The sequence below is a fragment of the Mesoplodon densirostris genome, chromosome 4, assembly GCF_025265405.1.
Source record: "Mesoplodon densirostris isolate mMesDen1 chromosome 4, mMesDen1 primary haplotype, whole genome shotgun sequence".
Lineage (NCBI taxonomy): Eukaryota > Metazoa > Chordata > Mammalia > Artiodactyla > Ziphiidae > Mesoplodon > Mesoplodon densirostris.
The window spans coordinates 95,143,619-95,170,949 of record NC_082664.1 but is presented as its reverse complement, the minus strand read 5'-3'; the positions used below and the strand labels follow the sequence as shown (position 1 = coordinate 95,170,949).

Sequence of the window (27,331 nt, the reverse complement as noted above, 5' to 3'; positions counted from 1 at the left end):
CTCCTTCGCCCAACAATTTCTCCAGAGTTTTCCTCTTAACCTTTGCATTTGTTGCTTCACCTGTCTGGAAGGTTCTTCCCCAACTCCCTTATTAAAGCTAATTGCTTCTCCAGTCCCATTCTATGCCCCCCTGACAGGTAAGTAAGGGATTTCTCCTATATAAAATTTCACAGCATTCAGCAGTTTATCCTCATTATACTACTGATGATGCCTATTTACTTGTCTGCATTCTACAGCATAAAATTAATGTGGGCAAGGATTCTATAACAACCACTAGCTGAATGTTTACTCAGATAAACTCAATGTTAAAGAGAAGCATGTGACTACCGAAAGAAGCACTGAAAATATTAAATTGAAAGAAAAATAGAATACGGCTCCTATGCCATTCACTGTTTCTATTTTACGCAAAACGCTTTAATAAGTTACACAAAGACTTCACAAATCTCTACATCAATAACACAAAAGGGTAAGTGGAGAAAGATTGTTTATCTGAGGCCACCCAAAATCAGTAGACAACATGTATTTCATTTGTTTGTAAACTCTTCTAGATTAAAATCTTGGCGCTCTCTCACATATTGCCAATTCCTAGATATAGGAAGCCAAAAATTTTAAGGTTAGAAGGTTGGAAAAGTCATTCCCGGGCTCATCTGTTAAAAACATTACCAGTGTGGTGGGTATTTAAGCAAAATCATCACAAGTAATTTAAACTCGTAAGACTCTTACTTTGTAAATCACCATCCACAAATAAACTTTTGCTGCTTTCTTAATAAAATACAACACAACAAGAATCTTGACATTCCAGCCACGGGAAAACAAGACTTCTACCTCTGTGGTGACAGTAATCCAAGGGAATTCGGCGAGCAGTTACGAAATGTCTATGACGTATTAGGCATCAAAAGAATGTTTAAGAAAAAAAAGGCGGGGAGTGGCTACAGGAATATGTACGTTTTCGTCACGAACTTGACTTGCTCAGTTTAGGTGAAGTGGAGAAATAACATTCGTAGTACCTCCCCTTGTACCTCAACAGCGACTCCTGTCCCAGTCAGCCTACTGGACTCTAGGGCGGCTTCAAGTTAAATCCTAGCTTTCTCACTGCCCTTCCGTCTCCCAGGACTCTGCTAGATGGCTCAGCTTAATCTGGAAGGAGTCAGGATTCCCCGTCTCTCAGCTTTCATGCCGAAGACATAACGTAAGCACACGCACTTCAGCCTTCCACCCCTAGCCCCGCAGAAAGTGGCGGGAAGGCTAGGTGGCCGGCCTGCGGCCCCGCCGCGCACATGGCCGGCCGCAGCTCCTACCCCCGTGTCGCGCAGGCGCCGGGCGAGCCGGGACTTGCGGTCGCCGACAGCGGATCATTCCGCCGCTTTCTTTGTGTGGCTCAAGTTCTAGAGATGGCATATTTTCCTCCCCTTTGTTAAAAAGAAAAATCAGGCCGTCTCGCCCCCTTCCTCCCGCCGGAATGGGATCGGGGAGTGGGTGGGAGAGGGATCTGCTGACCAGGGCAGGGGCGGAAAGGCTCAGACGAGGGGCTGACGAGGGCCGGGTCCGGGAGGGATGCTGGGAGCTTTGACTCACTCGCATACCATGTGTCCCTCCGCGCGCAGCACGGGGGACTTTTCGGTGGGGATTTTGGGCGCCGACCAGACGCGGCATTTTCGGAAAATAGCGCCCTGTGCAGCTGAAGCGCTTTGTGTTTAGCTGGGCCGCGTCAGCCCGGCCGGGTACGAGGCGCCTCGGGTCCCCGAACCACCTCCTGCTGCTCCCCGGTCGCCGCTCCCGAAGCTTTTCCAGGTCAGTGCGGGTCTGTGTAGGGCCCTGTTACCACCGGATGTGGAAGTTGATCTCTTCGCTGGTAAAAAATAATTCCACTTCCCCCGGAACCCAGATCATCCCCGCGATTTCCTGTTTATTGCATTAAGGCGCCGGGTTTCCGGGGCTCTTGGCCCCGCTTATTCCGCGGGGGTCGGCGGGGTGGGCCTGGGCCCCCGCTCCGCTCGGGCCGCCGGCGCGCTTTGTCCGCTCGCACCCCGCTTCTGGGAGGGGCGGGCAGACATGGTGGCGGCCGCCGCCCCCTCCTCGGCCCCGGCGAGCTGCGGCCTCCCCGCGGCTCAAAGCCCGGCCGGTCCAGAGCGGCCGCCCCGGGGCGGGATGGGGTCGGGCCGGGGCTGCGGTGGCTCTGCGGGAGGCGGGCGAGGGAGGGAGGGAGACAGGCAGGCAGGCGCGGCACGGTCCTGGCGCCCGCCGCCCCGGGAGCCGCCGCTCTCTTTGTCTGGGCGGCCTGACCGCACCGCCGGGCTCGCCGGAGCGGGGAAGGGACGGCGGGGGCGGCCGGCTTCGGGTGAGCTGTGCTGCTGGGCCCGCGGGGCCGGTTGGCGCTCGGGCCGCGGCGGGAGCGGCCGGCCCGGACAGGGTTAACGGGCGCGCCCGGCCGGTCCTGCACTGGGCCTCCCCGTCAACTGCCTCGGCCTTGGGGACTCGAGTCCCTGAGGGGACGAAGCCAGCCGCTCAGGATGCTGGGCACTTCTGTTCTTGGGACTTAGCCGCCGGGATCTGCGGTGCAGGGCCTCGGGGACGAAGTTGAGAATTTTGCCAGGTCATTTCTGTCTGGGCACAGTTAATCAGTGTGTATTTAGTGTGTTTCGTTGAAACTCTCCTACCGCGTTGAACCAGCGTGCCTAGCCTCAAGGGTGCATCGTGAAAACTGAAACCAAAGGAACGATATAGGCCTGCTTTGTGTGTGTTTTCCCACTTGAAGCCTGTTTTCAGTACACAGACTGTTGCTTTAAACCTGATTGGACTGTGGCGAACAGACATCTGTTCAAAGGAGGGGCAGAGACCACAGTACTTCTGAAGGGGGCTTGGTAATATGGAAATATTTTAAGTGCTCTCTCTGGACACTGATTTGCTGTCTCGATTCAGGCAAGTTACTTTCTGAAGTACAGTTTTTATCTGGAAAATGGTTTGATGTAGTGAGTAAATGATCCTTGTACAGTAGTTTGCCATCCCAGAATTAAAGAAGCACCATAGTTTATTATGCAGAAGTTCGTGGTCAAAAGTTCTTTTTGCAGATATTTATCTCACACATAGACCCAGCCAGCTTATTTTAAGTTTCTTCTCACTGACTTGTAACCATCGACCTTGACACTTCCACTTTCAGGCTCAGATTTTGAATTTAAGGAAACTGAAGACGGCTTTATCTTTTTTCTTAACTTTTCTCTCATTTGAAGTATTTATTTTTCCAAAAATAACAAAAGAAAAATCCATTGCATGTTCACATCAGTGACCTTTTAGGCAAGAGTGACATTGTTTTGCATTTCTGCAAGTCTTTAATGTCAGGTTTAACAGAAGATAGCTAGATTCTTAAACCTACTTCTGCATTCAGTCTGATGTGGTGTCACACCATGTAACCACTGGAAAACACTGTATGCTCATGCCTTTTTAAAAAAACTAAAAAATGTGTCGTTTCTATCCTGCTCTCACCATACAAGTCAAATCAGGATGTTAAACAAGACACACTTTAAAAATATGGATAAGAAGGTTGATTCCTGTGCTTTTTTCTTGGACTCCAACTTTTTTTCAGTTTGGGATTTAGAACATTTGAAAAAATTTTAAGTGATTAAACTTAATTTTTAATTCCACAACTTATTTTTAATGATGTACACAAGTAAACCATGAATTCCGTGTTAGATTTGCTTGTGAAAACTTGTATATAAATGGAATTTCTGAAGATAGGACACTTTCAAGGCAGTATAGGAGTGCCAGATTTAAAAGGAATCCTGCAGTGAAACCTTGGGTGAAACAGTGCTTTTGTATTGTTATGTGTATACAAACTTAGAGTTAACTCTCTGTAACTTAGAGTTCGAATTGTCTATCTCTTTGAATCAATCTGGGTTTTCTAGGTTGAGGGACAATTAAATTGTAAATGTATGAAAATTTAAGGCCATACTTACTTTGGTTTAATGGTTTTGAAATGAAGCTAAATTCACTTCTAGTTGTTTTATGAACTTTAGTCTGATTCTGTCAGTCTGTAGTTCTGTTCCATCAACAGGAAGCATCTGGTCATTCTTCATGTAATTGTTAGAAAATGCCAGGTATATTTTTGATGTTTGCTATTCAAATGAAAATAAATAGATTGGATCTTGGTTTGTCCCCCCTACCCTCAACTCTAAGATATATTTATAATGGGCCTCATCATCCATAGAATGGACTTTTTTTTTTGGCCCTTGAGTACCTCAAGTTAGAAATAGTAACAAGTAAACCAAACAAGTCGTTAGGGATTCAGAAGTCATTGCAAGAAATTTTGACTCATGAATTAATTTTGAGGGTGCAGTGCCCTTTTGCAGGTAGCTTGAGTGTGGATGGGCTCCATCTCTTCTCTGCAATTGCTAAAAAACAAACTGAAACAAAACCTTAGAGTTCAGGGCAACTTAGTTTTCTAATGAATCATTTCTTTGGTCCCAGAGCTTTCCAACTACTAATCATATGTTTCTACAGCACTAATGTGTCTACCTTGGGAGAACGATAATTAGTATTATACTTAACTTTTTCTGAAGATGTTTGTTCCATCATACTCTCTAGAAGGCCAATTTATTAGTATTAGGGCCTATGTGTTACCTCATAATGTTGACAACAGTGCTCTGCACAGAGGAGATGCTTTGGTGCAGTCAACTGTCAGTTCAGTCGTTGGTGGGCTAGTGCACTTTTATTTGGGCTGAGTATGTCCATAATGTAAGTGTAGAGGCTTAAGCATGGATTTCTCCACTGAAGGTAAATCCACATGCAGGGCCATTGATCTAGATTTCTAGAAATAGAAATCTAAAACTCTTAGCCCGAGTTCTCTTACCTTTTAATGGGAATGATTATAAAGGTTAGCAGTTAGGGCCCAAGATGCTAATGCACAAATAGAGAGTGTGGAAAAGACTTGATCATTTTAACTGTACATTTAATAAGAATCAACGCTTATAATTTTTTAAAAAGTAAATGTCATTTTGAAGTTGGTAGAAGAGCATATAGAAAGAGCAAGGTGTTAGCCCCACTTTTTACTGGTTGTGTTATATCTGGGGTATTATGTCAGATTTTTAGGTAGCATATGATATATCATATTGTAAGTGGGACCTTGCATCAGTTCTCAAACTTTGTATCAGAATCACCTGGAGAGCTAATTAAAAAAAACCATGGAGGCCCAAGCTTAAGTAAGATAGGAACTGGGCCACTCTGTTTTTCTCACATTCCTTAGGTGATAGACAATCAGGTTTAAAAACCACTGAACTATAGAGCGTAGCCAGATAATTCTGATCATGGGGGAAATGGAAAGGAGGAAAAGTTGAAAAACTGTGATGTTTGGCCCAAGAAAGAGGAGCTCGTGTAAGAAATGATAGCAGTATTTAAATATTTGGAGGTCTGTCACACAGAAAAATCAGGTTTGATTTGACCAGAAAGAAGTAGGATCAAGGGGCAGAAGTTAGAAGGAGGCAGATTTCAGCATTCTTCCAAGAAAAATTTCCTCAAAACAGTAAAAATATAATGGGTTGTTTTTGGGTGGCAGGCTGTCCCCTCCCACTGACAGTGTTAAAGTTAGGGATTCGAGGGTAGAGGAAATGATGTGCTGAATGAGGATTGGGGCCAGGTTTCGTTAAGTTCCCTACAAACTGAGATTTTATGAAATCCGTCTAGGTTTGCAGGTACAAAAGTGGAAGAGCAAAAGCTAATTGAAGCAAGCTGGTTAGCTTAACTGGATCATAGTTTTCATTTTCTTGGATAAAGAGAAATGAGTATTAAGTGAGAGAGCTATTTGATGAAGGTTTTAAATCCAGCTGTAATTTGGCAGATTCAAGCCTGAAAAATAGGCATACCTTCTGATGTGGAAGTTCCTATTTAAATGAATTTATTTTGGTGTAGTAAAGATATGCCAATAAATTGGTAGCTGTTTACATACCAACTGCAGCATTGTTGATAATAAAAGCTGTATATTGACACATTTGACCCTCCTCCACACATTAATAATGTAGTAGGTTATACTATCCCCATTTTTCAGAAGAGAAAACTGAGGCATAGAGAAATTAGGTAGCTTGCCCAAGGTAGCAGAGTTAGTAATGTAGAGCATGGTCTTGATTCCAAACAGTTTGACCCCCAGAGCCGGTGACTCAATGCTGTGGAATTATAAACAACTTAAATATTTCACAGTGATGGTTAGGGTACATCCCTACAGTGGGGTACTGCCTAGCCATTAAAATGATGGTTAGAAGAATAAAAACATGAAATTATGTCTTGGTATATGGTAAGTGAAAAAAGTAAATATAAAAACATGATTTTATTTTGATTAAATAACATACATTGACATCTGGAAGGAAATGTGCCAAATTGTTAAGTGGTTATTTTTGAGTGTTATTTTATAGGTGATTATTTTCTTTTTACTTATACAAATTTTCTAACTTCTACAATGAATATATATTATTGTGTATTGCTTGTGATTAAAAAGATATTAAGGTGTTATATTTCAATAAAAAATTAAAAATATTAGCATAAGCTGAGGAGTTTGGATTTTATACTGTGCAGTTTATGCAAGTTGGCTAAGGAATTGCACATAAATGAGAATTTGTAAGTTCATGAAGTGTTCTGTATTTAATGAACACATGAAGTGTTTGATTCTTTACCATTCTAAAAGTAATACATTAATTGAATAGAGAAAAATATCAGACTCCTACCACCCTACTATAATCAGTTCGATATTTTGTTATGTTTTCTTCACCTTAGGTGTAATATTTTAAATGTTGTATTCATCCCAGCTTAGTCACTCTCTGGCTCTGTGACTTGCTTAATCTCTCTGCCTCACTTTCCTCCTTTGTAAAATTTGAATAATTATAATACCTACCTCATGGTGCTTGGAAGGATTAAATGAGTTACTGCATATAAAGTGATCAGAACAGTGTCTGACACATGGTTAATAGCTCAGTAAATGTTAGCAATTATTGTAGGATCATAGTCAACTAAAACCCTGTGGTCTAATAGGTTTTGGGATTAAGGATTTTTTGGATATAGCTAAGGTAGTGTTATGTAACCTTTCAACAGTCCAGTGCAGTAGCCCTCTTCAAACAAGTTACTATTTCTGCAGCAAAATGTATGAATGCTTACACTAAACGGGGTAAATAAAGACTATAAATAGCTTCATGTCAGTTTAGGTAAGGTTTTACTGCCAAATGCATTATTTTGAGTTTCAGAGCTTTTTTTGGTTTTTGAATTGCAGTTAAGGAACCTGTAGAATTTACTCAATTTTGAGTCCTATTTTATTTTAATATTAAGACATTTTAAATATTAAAACATGTCTAGGAGGTCTAAGGTCAAGGTGCCAGCATCATTGGGCTCTGGTGAGAACCCTCTTCCGGGTTGCAGACTTCTCTCTTGTATCCTCACATGGTAGAAGGGGCAAAGGGACCTCTCTCAGGTCATTTTATGAGAACATTAATCTCATTCGTGATCTGCCCTCAAGGCTTAATCACCTTCCAAAGGCCTCACTTCCAATACCATCCCTTTGGGCATTAAGAGTTCAACATAAAACTGAGGGGTGGGGAGACACAAATATTCAGACCATAGCATACAGTGTGGTTTATAAGTGAATGATCTAAAAAATTTCTTACATCCTAACTGGCTCATGTGAACTCTGATCTTTGTGATTACTCCACCTATGTTCCTTTATCTATTTTTTTTCATAGGAACCCTCAATTTCTCTCTCTTAGCTTATTCCTGTATGCATTATATATAGCCTGAACTTGCATCAGTCACTTTTTCATATTTTACTGGGCTCCTGTTGTCAAATCTTCCTACCCATCTATTTCCTCTGTTTTTCCTCGTAGGTCACAGTGTATTTGTGGAGGAAGGTGGGTAATTTTGAAAATTTTTGGCCACTATAAATTTATGCTGGACAGATCCAATGGACCCTTGCTACTTGGCAATCATTTTATTAATCTAATGTTTTGCTTTTGTCTCATATATCTTCCTCTCTTTCAGAAGGTGCCATTGACTTCTACTTAATTGAAAAAAAATAGAATACAAGCTTGCATTTTTTTTTGTTTTGTTTTCACCATGACAAATCTCTATTCTTTCACCTTATTTTGTAAACTGAATGGAAGAGGAATCTTGTTTTTCTAGGAATCTTGCTGCCATACTTAACTTTTCGTCTGATCACTTTGATGGTTATCTCCAGGGGTTTTTCCTCCTTACCTTCAAGTATATACAGACTTCCATATTTTGGGAGAAAAAAATAAACTTTTTTTTTTTTTTTGCGGTACGCGGCCCTCTCACTGTTGTGGCCTCTCCCGCTGCGGAGCACAGGCTCCGGACGCGCAGGCTCAGCGGCCATGGCTCACGGGCCCAGCTGCTCCGTGGCATGTGGGATCTTCCCGGACCGGGGCACGAACCCGGTCCCCTGCATCGGCAGGTGGACTCTCAACCACTGCGCCGCCAGGGAAGCCCAAAATAAACTTTGATTAACTATTGCTACTGTTCTTTCTAGCTATCTTCCTCGTTTCTCTTTTATTTCAAAAATTTTAAGACCTTAGTTAAAATTGCTGCCCTCAGCTCTTGTTGCCCTCAGCCCTTTTACTACTTCTTCCCTAACTTACTGCAATTTGTAATGACATTACATGTGAATGTGACGTATTCAGACTTTTGCCTCAAGGGACATCCTTTTTTTTCCAATGGTATTGACTTCATCCTGATTTTATTCAGTCAGTGTATATGTGTTACTGTTGACTTCCACCTAGGCTTCTTAACTTTCTTTCCTTGCCTTTCATGTTAGTGTGCATCCTGATTTTCTCTTTCTGGCTACTACGTTTATGTTTTTTTTGTGGTTGTTGTTTCTTGATCCTCTTAACCACGGTCATTATTCTTCTCAGTACTTGGTTCTCACCTCTCTTTGTTTCTTCTCCATGGATGTTTTATATGTTGATGACTCATCAATATGTACTTTCCAGGTTTGTATCTCCAGTGGTTTACCAAATACTTCCATTGAGAGGTTCAAGGAATTTCCTTCACTTTTTGATTTATTATTACCCACCTTCCACCTACTCTGTTTTTCTCCACCTACTCTGTTTTTCTTTGTTTTATCATCATCATGCTTAAATCTTTTGTTGTTTAATTAATTTATTTTTTTAATTTATTTTTGGTGGCATTGGGTCTTCATTGCTGTGCATGGGCTTTCTCTAGTTGCAGCAAGCAGGGGCTACTCTTTGTTGTGGTGCACGGGCTTCTCATTGCAGTGGCTTCTCTTGTTGCGGAGCACGGGCTCCTGAGCGCAGGCTTAGTAATTGTGATGCGCAGCCTTAGTTGCTCTGCGGCATGTGGGATCTTCCCGGACCGGGGATCGAACCCATGTCCCCTGCATTGGCAGATGGATTCTTAACCACTGCGCCACCAGGGAAGTCCCCATGCTTAAGTCTTAAAGTTGTCTGTGATACATGTTTCTCCTTTATTTTGTATATCCATCAGTCAGCATGATTCTTTAGATTACTCTTTCCTGGATCTCTGTTTTTGGGATTCTGCATTGCCTATTATTTGCCCTTTCTAACTTTAGAGTCACCTTCCTCCAATCCATCCTTCATATGGCTGCCAGAATAATTTTCCTAAAAATTTTTTTGAACCCATTGCTGCTAAACCTAAGCAGTCTGAAGAGAGAACATGTACCGTTGACCTTTGCACTCTGCATTGTGCCAAGCAAAGTGAATTGAACTTGTGCTGAATAAATGTTTGAATGGATCACCGTTTGCTCAAAACATAGAACGACTCCCAATTGTCTGCAGGAGAAAGTCCAAACTCTACTTTCTGGCTTTCAAATCTTTTCATATTACAGTCTGCTTCTTCAACCTTATTCTTTACTCCTTAACATTACCAAGGTAGTATTTCCTCTCTGTACTACACCATGCTTAGGCATAACTCTATGTGTTCTTCCTTTTCCTTTTCCTTGCCTGTCAAAACCTATTCAGCTTAACAGTGCTCTGTGCCAGGCTCTGTTCTAATCTCTGGTGTTACAGTAATGAACAACACAGAAGACAAAGTCTGTTTTCTTGAAGCTGTCATTCAGGGTGGGGGGAGAGAGGGCACAGTAAACAAATGTCAGGTGGTAATGAGTGCAATGAAGAGTGAAACTGGATAAGGGGATAGAATGGTGGGAAGTGGCTCCTATTTTAGGTGATCAGAGAAAGCTTCTCTCTTTGGGTGTCCTGAAATGAAGGAGTAAGTCATGCAGTTATCCAAGTAAAGTGCTTTCTAGTCAGAGGAAACAACCATCTCCAAGATCCTAAGCTGGGAACATGTTTGGCTTGTTTGAATAGTTACTAAGACCTGTGTGGCTAGAGCAGAATAAATAAGGGGAAGTGATAGATGAGATTAGAGAGGTAGTGGGGAGCCAGATGATGCTTCAGATGGTTAAGTCTTTCATTGAAGAAGCCTTCCTGACTATATACTTTTGTTTGTTAATTTAAAGCTTCTCCAAACCCACATAGCAACTATGGAAGTAGCTTCCAAATTACTTTTTATTGTGACCCACGGTAAGAAGTGTATTTAACATTGTTAGCATACATATGTATTGTTGTTTGTGTATTGTGTGTATGTGTGCACATGTGTATGGCTGGAAGAAATTCATGAAACACGACTTTACTATTTTTGATATATGCTGATATTTTTTAAAGTGTGGGTTTTAACCCATTAAAATTATTTCATAGTCTGCTAATGGGTTATGACCACAGTTTGAAAAACACTGATCTGTGGTACATACCCACTTAAAAAAACAACAAACCAAAAAAGTGGAACTACAGACTGCCTTTTTAATAATCTACATATTCTTTCAAGTTGTAAAATATTTTTGGTTAAAGATTTTGAGTTCAACTTTTTTGTGTATAGGTTTTTAATGTTTACTATAGTGCTGAATAGACAAGACTTGTTTAATTTAGCAAATAGCTATTCAGTGGGATGCTAGAAACTGCTGGATACTATTGATAAAATACACATAAGAATAAGGTAAACCCTGCCTGATTACCCGAGGCTTATGGGAGAGGAGCGCTTGTGTAAACAATTATTCATAATATGGTGGAATCCATATATTAATGGAAGTAGGTTCAGGGCATAATGAGAGAATAGAGAAATGGTTAATCCCTTTTGCTAAGAAGGTCAAGGGGAGCTTGTTGGGGGAGGTAATGTCTGAACTGGGTTTGAGAGGAAGAATATGAATACTTGATCAGGTAAATAGGATAAGGAGAAGACTTCTCAGGCAGAATAATGAATAAAGGAACGGTCCCATGAGATAGAGTAGTACATAGGGGTAGTTACATATAACTGTATTGTTAGAGTTCCCAAGGGGGAAATGGTGAGTTGATGATGCTGCAGTGAGGCATGGGCCATATCTTTAAAGATCTGAAATACATTGCAGTCATCACTAATTCAGTGATTATGCAATTAGGTGAAAATTATGTATAGTCAAAATTACTTGTAGGAAGTTGCCACATGAGAAGTAGAGCTATCATCTCTCAATAAGTCCAATTCAGCCAACTTTTCCTCTAGTGATGAAACATATTGCTGTTTCTTCAGTTGTGCCCTAGAGGAAGTTGGCCTACATTTATGGGCTATGTTGTACCAAAAAGAAAATCTTGTTAAACATTAAACTTGCACCGATTGCAATGTGAGGTTCACTTTATAAGAAGCATTTGAGAACTAAGACCTACTGAGGAAATGGGGGAGATTCATGTTTCAGACTAATTCTGGGACTTATATTTATAAAGCAGAATGGTAGGTGGCCAACGATTTAAAGTATTTTTCACTTCAAGTTAAATATACATATGGCTAAATTCTGTTGTATTCTATAGGTGATTGAAATACATGATTATGTCTATGTTTTAGAAAGATATTTTAATAAATTTGACCAAACTACAGTTTAAGACAATGACAATATTCAAAATATGGACATTTAAAACAGACTGGGAGGAATATTTGCAACATGTATAATAAACCAGAAATATACATAAAATACACTCCTACAAAGAAACAGTGACATAGAGGGTAAAGAACACAAATAGGCAGTTTCAGAAGAGGAAACATGACTGACAAACATTTGATAAGATATGCAATCTCATTAAAAATTTGAGAGATACATATTAAAACAGGTAACCTTTTGTACCCATCATACAGACAATAATTTTAAAAGATAGGTAATTTTTTTTTTTTTTTTTTTTTTTGTGGTACGTGGGCCTCTCACTGTTGTGGCCTCTCCCGTTGCGGAGCACAGGCTCCGGACGCGCAGGCTCAGCGGCCATGGCCCACGGGCCCGGCTGCTCCGCGGCATGTGGGATCCTCCCAGACCGGGGCACGAACCTGTGTCCCCTGCATCGGCAGGCGGACTCTCAACCACTGCACCACCAGGGAAGCCCAAAAGATTGGTAATATTAAAATTGGTTATTGTGAGGAAATAATAAATATTATAAACTATTGTTGGGCGTATAGGTTGGTATAGCCAATTTGGAGATGTAAATTGGTTTGGGCAGTTTGGTAGTATCTATTAATTTAAAATGCTGTTCTCAACAAATCTGTCCATTTTCTGCCTAGAGGAACACTTACATATGTACATAAGGAGACATGTACAAGTATGTTCACTACAGAATTGTTTACAGTAGTAAAAAAAAAACCTGGAAAAATAAAACTGATCATTATTAGGAAAATGACCAAGTAAATTGGTATATTCATGCTATGGAGTAACATGTAACAATTTAAAAAATGAATAAATTACATATACTATTGAGTGATAAGTTGTAGAGTAGTATATACAGTATGATAGCATTTATATAAATAAGGAGAAAACCCAGAATACTGTATTTTGCAGGTGGTGTACAGATACATACATGCAAACGCAAACAATATGGTCTGGTAAGATAAATACTAAACTGATAATAGTGCTTAACTCTTGGGTGGTGGATAGAGGATTGGGGTTTGGGAGTAAAGATGGGAGGGATGATCAGGGAGCCTTCGCCTTTTCAATAATCTTTAAAATTTAAAAATTAGAATTATTATATTGTATACTTAAAAATTTATTTAAAATAATAATGGTTAGGGCTTCCCTGGTGGTGCAGTGGTTGAGAGTCTGCCTGCCGATGCAGGGGACACGGGTTCGTGCCCCGGTCTGGGAAGATCCCACATGCCGCGGAGCGGCTGGGCCAGTGAGCCATGGCCGCTGAGCCTGTGCGTCCGGAGCCTGTGCTCCGCGACGGGAGAGGCCACAGCAGTGAGACGCCCACATACCGCAAAAAAAAAAAAAAAAAAAAAAAAATAATGGTTAGCTTGACAGTAGGTTGGAGAATGGTTGGGGAAGGAGGGAGACAAGTTAAGGGGGTACTTCATTAATATAGGCATGAGAATGCAGGGACAAAGAGAATGGTGAGTAAAGGACTAATTTAAAAAATGACATGAGGGCAGTTTGGTATCAGAATTACAATTGTATTTACCTTTGTCTCAGCAACCCTACTTAAGGGAATTTATCCTACAGTTATATGAAGTGAAATGATGCATCTACAAACTTATTAGTTGCAGTATTGTTTATAATAGCAATAATGTCCACCTATAATAAATTGAGGCTTATCCACACAATAGCATACTAAGCATCTATACAGAAAATGAGGAAGCTCTCTATGAACTAATAGGAAAAGATCTTCAGGATGTGTTAAGTAAGAAAAGCAAGTGCAGAACAGTGTATATAGTAATGCAATCTTTTGGTAACTATAGAAATACTGGAAGGATACCCAAGAAACTAGTAAAGGTGAATAATTGTGGCTGGGAGGAAGATGGGAATAGCATAAATACTGCCATTGAAACTTTTCAATGTATACATTTCTGTGTTTTGGATTTTTGAACTATTGAAAAAAGAGAAAAGGAGAAATGAAGTAGCCTGTATAGGACTTGATCAACTGTATGTAGAGACATGAGGGAGAGGAAGGAGTTGAGGATAGCTCTTGGATTTCTTAATTTGGGAGGTAAACTTGGCGGTAGTGTCATCAGGGATACAAGAGGAAGACTAGGTTTGACATGTGCATGAGAAGTTCTGGTCATGCCAATTGATGAATGCTTACTCCTTTTCTGTTTTGTGTGTATGTGCCCTTTTGTGTGTATGTGTGTGTGTATAATTTATGTGCTTTAGATATGGTACTAGAGCTTAAACATGAATAGTAAAAGTCATCAATAAACATTTTTTATGCTTAGATTATAGACATTTATATTCTGGTTTTTTGGAGAACAGCTTTGTAATGATGTTATAATGTTACAGTCAAATAGGGACATTGATGTACACAGATTGATAGAATGTAGATAGAGAATGTATGTCTGATAAATACATAGCTTATATGGGAAGTAGGAACTTAAGTTATTAACATGGTTCCAAATTAATTACATCTTTTGATGCCTGAAATTCAAAGAAGTAAAAATGGCTTTTGAATAATGAAGTGATCTTTAAGGTATTTGAGATTATATTATAATATTTAAAACAATATTAAAGCTGAGTTAAGGAACTTTATAGTAGATCATAAAAGTATTTTTTTAATATGATACATTGGGGAGTAACTGTAAGACAAAGAGGTTTTAACCTAATGAAGGAAAAGAATCATGAAATGCGTGGATGTTGCCTAAAACAAGCTCTTGCTGTATAATTTTGGGTTTAAACTTAATTTGAATGAGTTATAGTTCAGAATCTGATTTTAGAGACCCTAATTTATCCATATGAGTTTTGATTTCTATTTGGCTAGAGTGAAAAAAATAAAAGGGGAGCACAGATAAAGCACATACATGCCAGGACTTGCAAATGAATTAGTAGTTCTTTTCTGGGTTTATGTTAACAGGGATTTGGGTGTGGAGTAGCAATAAAAAAGAGCTGTTAAGTAATTCCTGCTTGAGATTTAAAATTTTAACCATTTTATATCTGATGAGAATATGTTTTACTGGCAATAGTTTTCTTTTAAAAATGCTTTAAAAATTACAAATAATGTTACATAGGATCAAGTAACAATTGGAGATGGTCTTGTTTTTGTTAAAAAAAAATTTTTTTTTTGGCTGCGCTGTGTGGCATGTGGGATCTTAGTTCCCTGACCAGGGATCGAACCCATGCCCCCTGTAGTGGAAGCGTGGAGTCTTAACCACTGGACAGCCAGGGAAGCCCCTGGAGATGTTCTTATTTGAGTGAGGGTGAAACTGTTTTGTAGCCTCCAACCTGTACTTACTCCTTCACCCCATGTTTTTCTCAGTACTGCAGTCCTCTGGAGCTTTTGGGAAACGCTGAATTGGGCTTGGCTACAGTTTTGGCTTGGATCAACTCATATATATCTTATATATCTTTGATATGTCCAGTTGAGTGGACGGTGATGGAAAGGATGGTGATAGCACAGTGTATAGAAATTAACTTTAATTCAAGAAGGATTTAGTTAGTGGTTCTCAGTTGGAGTGATTTTGCAATATCTAGAGACATTTTTTTGATGTCATAAAATGGGGAGGGGGTTGCTACTGGTATCTAAGGGTAGAGACCAGAGATGCTGCTAAATGTGGAGAATGCCTTGCTAGTTGAATACCCACTATGTCTGTAGCACTGCTCTAAAGTAGTTATGGGTGCAAATGACACTAAAAGAAAGTTTTGTCTCTCCCCACAAGAAACTTAAAACCTAGCTAAAGCATCTCAAACTTAACAAGTCTGTGGCCAAACTCTTTAACACGTGACCCACCCCATCCCACTTAGCCATCTTTGTTTCAGTAAATAATCACACTTCTCATCAAGTTGTTCAGACTAAAAACTTAGTTATTATCTTTGACTCCTCTTTTTGTGTGTGTGCATTGACATCTGATACATCAGGAAGACCTGTTAACTCTACTTTGAAATATATCTTTTTTTTTTTTTTTTTTTTTTTAGCGGTACACAGGCCTCTCACTGTTGTGGCCTCTCCCGTTGTGGAGCACAGGCTCCGGACACACAGGCTCAGCAGCCATGGCCTACAGGCCTAGCCGCTCTGCGGCATGTGGGATCTTCCCGGACTGGGGCACGAACCCGTGTCCCCTGCATTGGCAGGTGGACTCTCAACCACTGCGCCACCAGGGAAGCCCTGAAATATATCTTGAATCTGGGTAATGGTGGGATAGATTACTTAAACCAGTTCTCTTTCTGGAAACAACTGAAAATGCTGGATAAGATATATAAAGCACTACCTTAAGAGCTTTGAAGAACTGGGGAGATAGTGGAATCTGGTAAGTCAAATTCTGGAAGAAAGCCTAAACCAAGAGAGGTTAGCAGAATACCTAGAGAACTAAAGCCACTTTTGCCTTGAGTATGTTTGCTGATACCAGGAAATTTAGGTTTCTCTTTATCAGCCTTGTGGGATGAGATGGACAGAAATCAAGACTCAGAGCCTACCCACATATGGACAGGTAAAGTCTTTTAAGAGATCCTTCCTTGTTAGGCTTGGACTCCATATGTCTACACCTGAGGGGGAAGGATGAACCAGAACTAACTCCTGATCCCCTTTCATTGCCTACCTCCCAGTCAAATATCAAGGGACTTCGGGGCAGGTTGTCTTGGTACTGAGCAGAACAGGAGAAAAAAAAGAAAGGAAACAAAACTCTCTACAAAACTGTGATCACAGCCTAGCTATGTAAGGGAAACTTAAGTCACGACTTAATTTAGGTTGGTCCCTGACTGGTATTATCCCTCAGGTGTTTGGCAGAAGCAAATGCAAATGTTCCTTTGAGGAATGCTCCTTCATCTTATGCCTCCCCACAAATAATTTTTGAAGGACACTGACCAGCACATAGTCAAAGATAACCAAGCATACAAGGAGACAAGGAAACATGGGCAAGAACCAGTGGAAACAATAGCAGAAAAAGATTGTCATAGGCATCATATATTAGAATTAGAAGATACATGATAAAGCAACCATGATTACTGTGTTTATAGAAATAAATAACAAACTTGAAGACAGGAAACAGGAAAAAAAAGTGGCATTGTGGATTTGAAAAAAAAATACAACTGCTGGAAATAAAAAATAGAGTAACTGAATTTAAAACTTAATGATATAATTTGCAGCAGATTGCACACATCAGGAAAATTACTAAACTGGAATATAGATCAGACAGCATTATCCAGGATGTAGGTTAAAGACAAAAAGATGGAAAGTATAGATGACAGGGTAAGAGATATGGAGGATAGAGTAAGAAAGCCTTAATTGGAATTCCAGAAGAAGAGGAGAGAGAAAATAGGACATTTAAAGAGGTGATTGCTGATGTTTTCCAGAAACAATGAAAGATTCCAAACCAGGATTCAAGAATCCCAATGAATCCTAATTAGGATGGAAATAATTCCACACCTAGACACAGCATAATGAAATTGCAGAAAACCAGTCACATAAAGAAAAATCTAAAAGTAGCTGGAGGAAAAGAAGATAACCATCAAAGTAGCAAGAATTAGGCTAACAGATGACTTCTCAACATCAAAGAAATCAAAAGATAGTGAAATGATGTCTGCAATATGAAATGAAAAAAAAACCTGCCAACCTAGAATTTTATACCCAGTGAAAATATCATTGAAGAATGATGGTGAAATAAAGATATTTTAAACAAAAACAGATTGTTACCAACATTTATTAAAGATAATTTTAAACCAGCACCATTCAATAGAAGTTTCTGTGATGATAGGAATATTCTTTGTGCTGTTCAATATTGTAGTTATAAGTTACATAGGACTATTGAGCACTTGAAATGTGGTTATTGTGATTGAGGAACTGAATGTTTTATTAATTTAAATTTAAATGGTCACATGCACCATATTATTGCAGTTCTAAAGGATATACATCAGGCAGAATGAATCCCACATGGTAGGAATAAAATGTATGAAGGGTTGAAAAGTAAAGAAAGTGATGTATATTTAGAAAATGAAAATGAATATGGACTGCATGAAACAGTAAAAAATATCTGATGGATTAAAAAACAAGGCAATAGGAGAAGGGGGATAAGTGGGGTTTTAGGGTCCTTATCTAGAAGGAGGGTAAATTAAAAAAAAAAACTGTGTGGAAAACTTTAAATATATAAAAGGAAAGGAAAGAGTATAATGAACCACACAGTCATTACCTAGCTTCAACAGTGATCAGCTCATTACTAATCTGGTTTCATATATTGATATATCCCCCAATTATTCTAAAACAAATTCCAAGTATCACATCATTTAATCTGTAAATATATTGTTTTTAATCTCTAAAAAGATATAAACTTAAACTGCAATATCATCAGATCCAGAAAAACTGTCAACATAATTTCTTAATATCAGTACATATTTAAGCAGTGATCACATTTCCCCAATTATCTCCAAAATGATTTCTTTAACTTATTTTTTTTAGGGCAGTTTTAGGTTCATGATAAAATTGAGGGGAAAGTACAGAGATTTCCCATATACCATCTTTCCCCATATATGCATAACCTCCCCCATTGTCAGTATCCCCCACCAGAGTGGTGGGGGATTTGTTACATTTGTTACAATTGGTGAACCTACATTGACACATCATAATCACCCAAAGTCCATAGTTTACATTATGATTCATTCTTTGTGTTGTACATTCTATGGGTTTGAACAAATGTATAATGACAAGTATCCATCATTATGGTATCATATAAGTATTTTTTCACTGCCCTAAAAAATGACTTTTAAAAATGTACACTTAGTTTCTTCAAATTGAATCCAGAGTCCACACATTGCATTTGGTTGATGTGTTGCTTGGGTTTTCTAAACTCTATAGGTTCTTTGGGGAAGCGGGAACTAAAGATTTTGATTAACTTTAGACTTTACTGCATGGTATAATATCTAGGGAACCACTGAAAGAAGAGAGGGTATAACTTCCAAATCAGTAGAGGAAATAGATAGAATGTTAAAAAAAGAAATGAATCAATCCAAAAGAAGGCAAGAAAGAGAGAAAAGAAACCCAACAGGGAACAATGGAAAGCACAAAATAAGATGCTAGATTTAAACCTAGATAGATAGTACTTAAAGGTAAAATGTCTAAATGATCACACAGGTATCATCCTAGCACCAGGCACCATCAGCCCCAAATATTTTCCTAACTAGTATTACTGCCTCAATTCTTGCCACCTTCTATGTATTACCCACATAATAACAAGAGTAGTTTTTAAAAACTAGATCAACCACATCACAACACATGTTTAAAATATTCCAACAGCTTCCTAGTAAACTCAATAAAATCCAGATGCCTTAGTAGTGCCTATAAGACCCTACGTGAAATGGCCCATTCATATCTCTGATTGCATATCCTGCTCTTCTTCACTCTAGCTCAGGGCCCTTATACTTGGTATTGCATCTCCCTGGATCACCAGGAACAATCAGAACTCTTAGTTCTAAGCACCAGAAACTACCTCTTAATTTCACAGAAAAGGAATTTATCAGAGGAAGAAACTGCTACCACTACTGTCGTTGGAATCTGCTTCCACTCTTGCCATAATGGATTCTGTGTACTTCCTGCTTTTTTTATGCATTATCATCTAAGTTAAATTCCAGTCTAGTTACTTCTCTGTTTGAGAGGAGATCATATGACTGTGCCCTAGCTGCTTGGAAAGCTGGGAAAGTATATATCTAGCTTTAGTAACAGGTGGCCATTTCTGTCTTTCAAGACTCAAGAGGAGAATTCCCTAGATATATGAAGGTGTTCTGATGTTGAGCAGCTAAAAGAGTGACATATCCATCATGCTTTTCTCTGGAATCCTTCCTTGCTTTGCTTCTTCCCTTCATTTGTGTTTCTACTCAAATGTCACCCCCTCAAAGAGGCCTGTCCTTAGACTTTGTCTAAAATGGCAGTTCTCTGTCCCTAATCCAGTACTCTCCATTTTCTTAGCCTGCCTTATATTTTCTTACCGTCTTAGATTTTATTCATAGCATTTATCACGACTACTACTACTACTTTTACTGATTGATTGGTTGATTTCCAGGCTCTCCTTGCAGACCACAAGCTCCATGAGGGTAGGGATTTGTCTGTCATTGTTCACCTTTCTGTTGGCAGATAGTGTATGCTTAGTAAACATTTGTGTAATGAATGAAAGGGAAATACATGGACTATGGCATAAATTGCTGAGAAAAAATGGAAAGGAAGGATTGTTGAGGAGTTAGCTCATTTAAGGAAAGCTTATTGGGGAAGAGGAATTTTTGAAATGGGTTTTGGTTGGAGTCTAGGATTTGGAGAAAAGGGATGAAGCCATTCCAAACTGGGAAAATAGCATGAGGGGAGGCACTGGGTCTGGAATAAGGTGGGCATGTATGGGATGAGGAAAAACTGTTTAGATTCTGATGACTGTTGGGGGTTATTAAGTGGGAGGTGAGAAAACTGGATGAGGTGAATGTGTGAGGTTGAAGCAGTTGATACAGGACCTTGAATTGTAAGTTGAAGTCTTGACTTGATTGCTGGAGAGTAAACGATTGCTAGGTTTGTTTTTTTTTAATTAAAAATAAACTGGTATTTTCACATAGCTGAGTACTATGCTACTGTAAAACAGAATGATGAAAATCTCTAAGGAGATTTTCAAGGTTATATATTAAGTAGAAAAAAGCAAAGTGCAGAACAATGTATGTACTATGCTCTTTTGGTGTTAAGAGGTGTGTGTGTGGGAGGAATAAGAATATATATACTAATTTGCTTATGTTGCAAAAAGAAAAACCGAAAAGACAAACTAGAATAGAATTGTTGCCCTGTGGTGTGGGGTGGTTGGGAATGACATGAAGGAAACAGGGATGGAAGTGAGATTTCTGGGTTTACCTTTTTATTTAGTTTTGACTTTTGAAATGTGGAAATATTTTACATGTTCAAAAATTACACTAAGTCAAAGTAGATGAAAAACAACTCCTAAAATTGAGAACTTGAACAAATGAACCAATGTATATATCAAAATAGTTATTTAAATACATGAAGAAAAACACTATCTGAAGTGACTTTTGAGCTCAACACTAAATGGCATATATGCTAAAGACAAAAAGAACTGCAAAGAAATCTTAAACTTCATTCATTTTATTGCTAGTTGTAATATCGGTATTAAAAAATTTTTTTTATTGGAGTATAGTTGATTTACAATGTTGTGTTAGTTTCTGCTATACAGCAAAGTGAATCAATATACGTATATATATATATCCACTCTTTTTTAGATTCTTTTCCTATATAGGTCATTACAGAGTCTTGAGAAGAGTTCCCTGTGCTATACAGTAGGTCCTTATTGTCTATTTTATATATAGTAGTTTGTATGTTAGTCCCAATCTTCCAGTTTATCCCCCCCCCTGCCCTCTGCTTTCCCCCTGGTAACTAACTAAAATAAGTTTGTTTTCTACATCTGTGACTCTATTTTTGTTTTGTAAATAAGTTCATTTGTACTCTTTTTTTAGATTCCACATATAAGCAATATCATATGATATTTGTCTTTCCCTGTCTGACTTATTTCACTCAGTATGACAATCTCTGGGTCTATCCATGTTGCTGCAAATGGCATTATTTCATTCTTTTTTAATGGCTGAGTAATATTCCACTGTATATATGTACCACATCTTCTTTATTCATTACTCCGTTGATGGACATTTAGGTTGCTTCCATGTCCTGGCTATTGTGCTGCAGTGAACAGTGGGGTATATGTATCATTTCGACTTATGGTTTTCTCTGGATATATGCTCAGGAATTATTGGTATTTTTATTTTGACAGCATTTGTTATGTATTGTAGGATAAAGCCCATAAGTTTTTATGTTTATATATTAGGAGGCAGTAGAGATACTTGTGTACAATCAAAGAAGTTAAGCAAAAAACCTGACAGTGTTGAACTTGAATTATAAATATCAATATGAATTCATGATTTAAAATATTTATTTCTTAATTCTATCCAAATACATATTTCTTTCTTATCTCTGTCCATTGAAAGGACCTAGAAATAGTGTGTCCCTTTGGTAGATATGAGTACTGCTCTCACTCTAATTTTGGTCTTTAACTACTTCTACTTAGAATCCAGCACTCCTCAAAGAAATGACTGATTCCAGGACTGGGGCAGGGAGCACACATAGTGAAACTGGAACATGTTTTGCCAGAAGCAAGAAAGCTTTCAAAGATAACGAAAAACCAACCCAGAGAAGCTCTTGTTGGCCAAAATTGGGACAGGTTGAACATCAAAAAGAATAAGGAGAGTATTTATTGAAACAAAACCAAAACAAAACAAATGGAAATGGGCTTTATACCTGTTCTTTACTCTGAAAATTGGTAATTAAACATTCGAACTGCCCTTTTAGTAGAAACTATATTACAGTTAATGAGGAATGCCAGGTAATAAATATAGAAGGAATTATAGATTTAGAAATCACAATTTATTACAACCTCTTATGAAATAATTGACTTGGGCCAGGATCATTAATGGATGCTAAAACCATTAGGCAAAAGGTTCATTGGGAATTGGATATTCACATGGAACCAAAGCAACTCCACAGAGTACTGGTTGGTCTCAAAGTAAGACGATAAAACTTTGGATCAGTGGAAAGATCAGGCTATCACCAACCTAATTTAATTGTAACATCACTAAAAGTGAACCAAAAAATGTATGCTTCCTGATGTGATTCAATATCAAGTATATAGCATCATCTATGAAATATTTTGTCTAAAATTTAAAATCTGAGTTTAGTCAAACTTTTAAGACTTTCAGTTTATAAAGAAATATGGAAGATGAAAGAAATTAAGTACTACCTTGAGGAAGCAGTTAGAAAAATCCAGAATGTGAGATACAGATGAACTGGTCATTTAATGTCATGGGGGAGAAAAACAGGTGGGGTAGATGGGGGAAAGGGAAATTTACCTAGAATAAAACTAATTTAGAGATGTAACAACCAACTGCAGTGTGTGTCAGCTGTAAAGTACTTTTTATAGAAAGGAGTAGGATGAAGCAAGATGGCCAACTTTTAATTTAGAATGTGGGTGATAGGCATATGGGTATGTGTGTTTGTGTACATACATATATGCATACACATATACTTTTCTATGTTTGAAAATTTTTATAATAACAACTTTAAAAATGTTTTTCTGTTGATGGACACTTAAGTTGCTTGTAGTTTCACTTTTTCAATTACAAATAATGTTTCTATAGACGTTCTTGTACATGTTCCTCTCCTTGTATGCATATTGTAGAGTACACAAGGAAATAGGCTAGCTTCCTAGCAGTGGAATCCCTGGATCAAAGGGTAGATGCTTCTTCAACTTTACTAGATATCAATGAATTTTTCTTAAAAATGATTGTACTGATAAGAATTTTAGACAAAGGGATCATGAAATGTATGTCTTCTCTACTAGATGGTGAATTCTTTGAGGGTAGGTACTGTGTAGAGACCCATATAGAAATGTTTAAATGGAATGAAGTTGTATTTTAGGGGGATTGCCTGGCAGCAGGATGGAGAAACTAGAGTTAGGTCAGCTAAGAGGCTGCTGTGATGTTTAAAGTATGAGGCAGTGAGTGTGTAAGACTAGAGGTAGTGGAGAGGAAGGGATAACTATGAGAGAAATCTTGGAGAGAAAAGATCAAAGTGTATGCATTCTTCTTGTTGGGCAGGATATTGATGGTTCACTCTTGTGACTTACAACATCTATCAGTTTGTTGGTTTCACTTTATAGTAAACAGGTAAGGTATGCTTTCCTGATTAATTCAAAACCATCTAATGGTCCAGGTCTAATAGAATTCTAGCCTTATCTTCATTCTCTGCTCATAATCCTTTCAAGCCTCAGTCTCTTCCTGGAGTGAATACATGTGATTTAAAAGAGACTAGTAGTTGAATGGGGAAAAGGGACAGTGGGTTGCAAAGATGAAGAGAACTTAGTAGAATCTATGGATGCCTTCATCCCCAAATCAGTTTGTGAAGTCTTACAAGGGCAAAGGCTATATCCTCCTATAGTTTTTAGAGGGAAAGTCTATCCTGTATCATAACAGGGAAAATTCATCAGATGCAGTTTTTCTAAAAGAGTGCCATATATGTGTGTGTGTGTGTGTGTGTGTGTGTGTGTGTGTGTGTATTTATTTCTTCTGGTTTTATTGAGATATAATTGTATACAGGATTGTAGAAATTTAAGGTATACAGCATAATGATTTGACTTATATACATCATGAAATGATTACCACAGTAAATTTAGTGAACATCCTTCATCTTATATAGTTACAAAATCTTGTGATGAGAACTCTTAGGATTTATTCCTGTAAAAACTTAAAAACAGATTGAATGCAGTCCCTATCAAATTACCAATGGCATTTTTTACAGAACTGGAACAAAAAATCTTAAAATTTGTATGGAGACACAAAAGACCCCGAATAGCCAAAGCAGTCTTGAAGGAAAAAAACGGAGCTGGAGGAATCAGGCTCCCCGACTTCAGACTATACTACAAAGCAATAGTATTCAAGACAATATGGTACTGGCACAAAAACAGAAATATAGATCAATGGAACAGGATAGAAAGCCCAAAGATAAACCCGTGCATCTATGGTCAACTAGTCTATGACAAAGGAGGCAAGGATATACAATGGAGAAAAGACAGTTTCTTCAATAAGCGATGCTGGGAAAACTGGGCAGCTACACGTAAAAGAATGAAATTAGAACACTCCCTAACACCATACACAAAACTAAACTCAAAATGGATTAGAGACCTAAATGTAAGACTAGACACTATAAAACTCTTAGAGGAAAACATAGGAAGAACGCTCTTTGACATAAATCACAGCAAGATCTTTTTTGATCCACCGCCTAGAGTAATGGAAATAAAAACAAAAATAAACAAATGGGACCTAATGAAACTTAAAAGCTTTTGCAAAGCAAAGGAAACTACAAACAAGATGAAAAGACAACGCTCAGAATGGGAGAAAATATTTGCAAATGAAGCAATGGACAAAGGATTAATCTCCAAAATATATAAACAGCTCATGCAGCTCAATATTAAAAAAACAACCCAATCCAAAAATGGGCAGAAGACCTAAGTAGACATTTCTCCAAAGAAGACATACAGATGGCCAAGAAGCACATGAAAAGCTGCTCAACATCACTATTAGAGAAATGCAAATCAAAACTATAGTGAGGTATCACCTCACACCAGTTAGAATGGCCATCATCAGAAAATCTACAAACAACAAATGCTGGAGAGGGTGTGGAGGAAAGGGAACCTTGCACTGTTGGTGGCAATGTAAATTGGTATAGCCACTATGGAGAACAGTACGGAGGTTCCTTAAAAAACTGAAAATAGAATTACCATATGACCCAGCAATCCCACTAGTGGGCATATACCCAGAGAAAACCATAATTCAAAAAGACACGTGCACCCCAATGTTCATTGCAGAACTATTTGCAATAGCCAGGTCATGGGAGCAGCCTTAATGCTCATTGGTAGACGAATGGATAAAGAAGATGTGGTACATATATACAGTGGAATATCACTCAGCCATAAAAAGGAACGAAATTGGGTCATTTGTAGAGACCTGGATGGACCTAGAGTCAGTCTTACAGAGTGAAATAAGTCAGAAAGAGAAAAACAAATATCGTATATTAACGCATATATGTGGAACCTAGAAAAATGGTACAGATGAACCAGTTTGCAGGGCAGAAATACACAGTTGTAGAGAACAAACATATGGACACCAAGGGGGGAAAGAGGGGTGGTGGTGGTGTAATGAATTGGGAGACTGGGATTGACATGTGTACACTGATCTGTATAAAATGGATAACTAATAAGGACCTGCTTTATGAAAAAATAAATAAGATTCAAAAATTCAAAAAAACCCTTTTATATTGATACATAACATATAGCGGTGTTAATAATATTAACCCATGTTAATATAGTGTTGTAGATTACATTAATATTGTACAACATTAATGTCATGTTGTACATTACATCCCTAGTACCTTTTAACTGGAAGTTTGTACCTTCTGACTGCCTTCATCCAATTCCCCCGCCCCCCACTCCCTGCCTCTGGTAACCACAGATCTGATCTCTTTTTCTATGAGTTTGTTTGTTTTGAAGTATAATTGACCTACAGCACTGTGGTAGTTTCTTGGTGCACAACATCATGATTTGATATTTCTATACATTAAAAATGATCACTACACTAAGTCAATTACCATCTATCACCATACAAAGATATTACATTATTATTGACTATATTCCCCATTGTCTATTTCATACCCATAACTCATTTATTTTGTAACTAGAAGTTTGTGCATCTTAATGTCCCTTACTTATTTCTCTCATTCCCCACAGCATACCCCTGCCCCATATCTTACTTTAAAATGTTGCAACTTTTTGCAAATTCTAAGGTAGGTGCCTGTAAGAATTTTTGACTAGTGGTTCTAGAACAGCTCTGTCCAATAGAAATATAATGTGAGCCACATGTTTAACTTAAAAGTTTTTGTAGCCACAAAAATTTATTTAAAATAAATTTTAATAAAGTAAAATTTATTTAAAAATAAAAACAGGTGAAATTAATTTTAATATATTTTATTTAACCCCTTATATCCAAAATATTTCAACATGTAATCAGTATAAAAATTATTGAGATATTTTACATTTGGACTAACCACATTTCAATGCTCAGTAGCCTCATATGGCTAGTGGCTGCTGTATTGGATGGTTCAGTTCTAGAACATACTGAGTTGAAACCTTTGAACTCAGTTTGGTACTGATTTGATCCACTGTCATTGAGAGTGGCCCTGAGCTGATCTTGCTTCACTCTCCTGTTGCTGGTTATTAGGTAAGTTCTGGCTTGCTGTCCAGATTACTAACTTGGCAGGTCCAAGAGTGATTCTGAGGGTCCCAGATGAAGCCATTATCCATACTTACTGATTATGTTCACAATTTTCTCCTTTGACTCATAGAATTGACCTCAGATTATTTTGGATCAAATCTGTCAATTTGAGTTGCTGCCAGTAAAAGGAGAATATCCAGGCAAGTCCCAGCCTCATTCAGTTATGAGGAATTTAATTACGAGGTTGATAGGAATTCATTGAGCATTCTATTGATTCTGCTATTTTCTAGAATTTGTGACGCTCTCAGCCTAATTTACATTTAAAAAGTCAAATGTTGTGACTTTATCGGTTATCCCAAGTATTTCTGCAGTTTCTACAGTGCCCAAACATTGTTTATTTATTCAGTGAAAGAATACTTATTTACCAGGCACCATAGCCCAGGCTCAGTAACAAGTTGTAGCCAAGTAAATGGACACATTTAATGTGGTTTGATAAATGCCATAATAGAGATAAACTTAGGATGCTAGAAGAACACACAGGAA

The 27,331-nt window shown here is 38.3% G+C and overlaps 2 protein-coding genes across 8 annotated transcripts in view; one reads left to right on the top strand and one right to left on the bottom strand.

Moving 5' to 3' along the window:
• USP8 (ubiquitin specific peptidase 8) overlaps nucleotides 1-1,103 on the bottom strand; it is a 102,171-nt gene extending 101,068 nt beyond the window's left edge. The window contains exon 1 of one of the 2 annotated variants that reach the window (XM_060096823.1): nucleotides 1,020-1,103. The gene's annotated coding sequence lies outside the window, so the exon portion shown is untranslated. Of the gene's footprint in view, nucleotides 1-1,007 lie in introns of both variants that reach the window. The other variant, XM_060096824.1, reaches the window with a different exon arrangement.
• GABPB1 (GA binding protein transcription factor subunit beta 1) overlaps nucleotides 1,009-27,331 on the top strand; it is a 74,944-nt gene continuing 48,621 nt past the window's right edge. For 2 of the 6 annotated variants that reach the window (XM_060096830.1, XM_060096825.1), the window contains exon 1: nucleotides 1,506-1,791. The gene's annotated coding sequence lies outside the window, so the exon portion shown is untranslated. Of the gene's footprint in view, nucleotides 1,190-1,500; nucleotides 1,792-27,331 lie in introns of those variants that run through there. The other 4 variants (XM_060096827.1, XM_060096828.1, XM_060096831.1 and 1 more) reach the window with 4 other exon arrangements.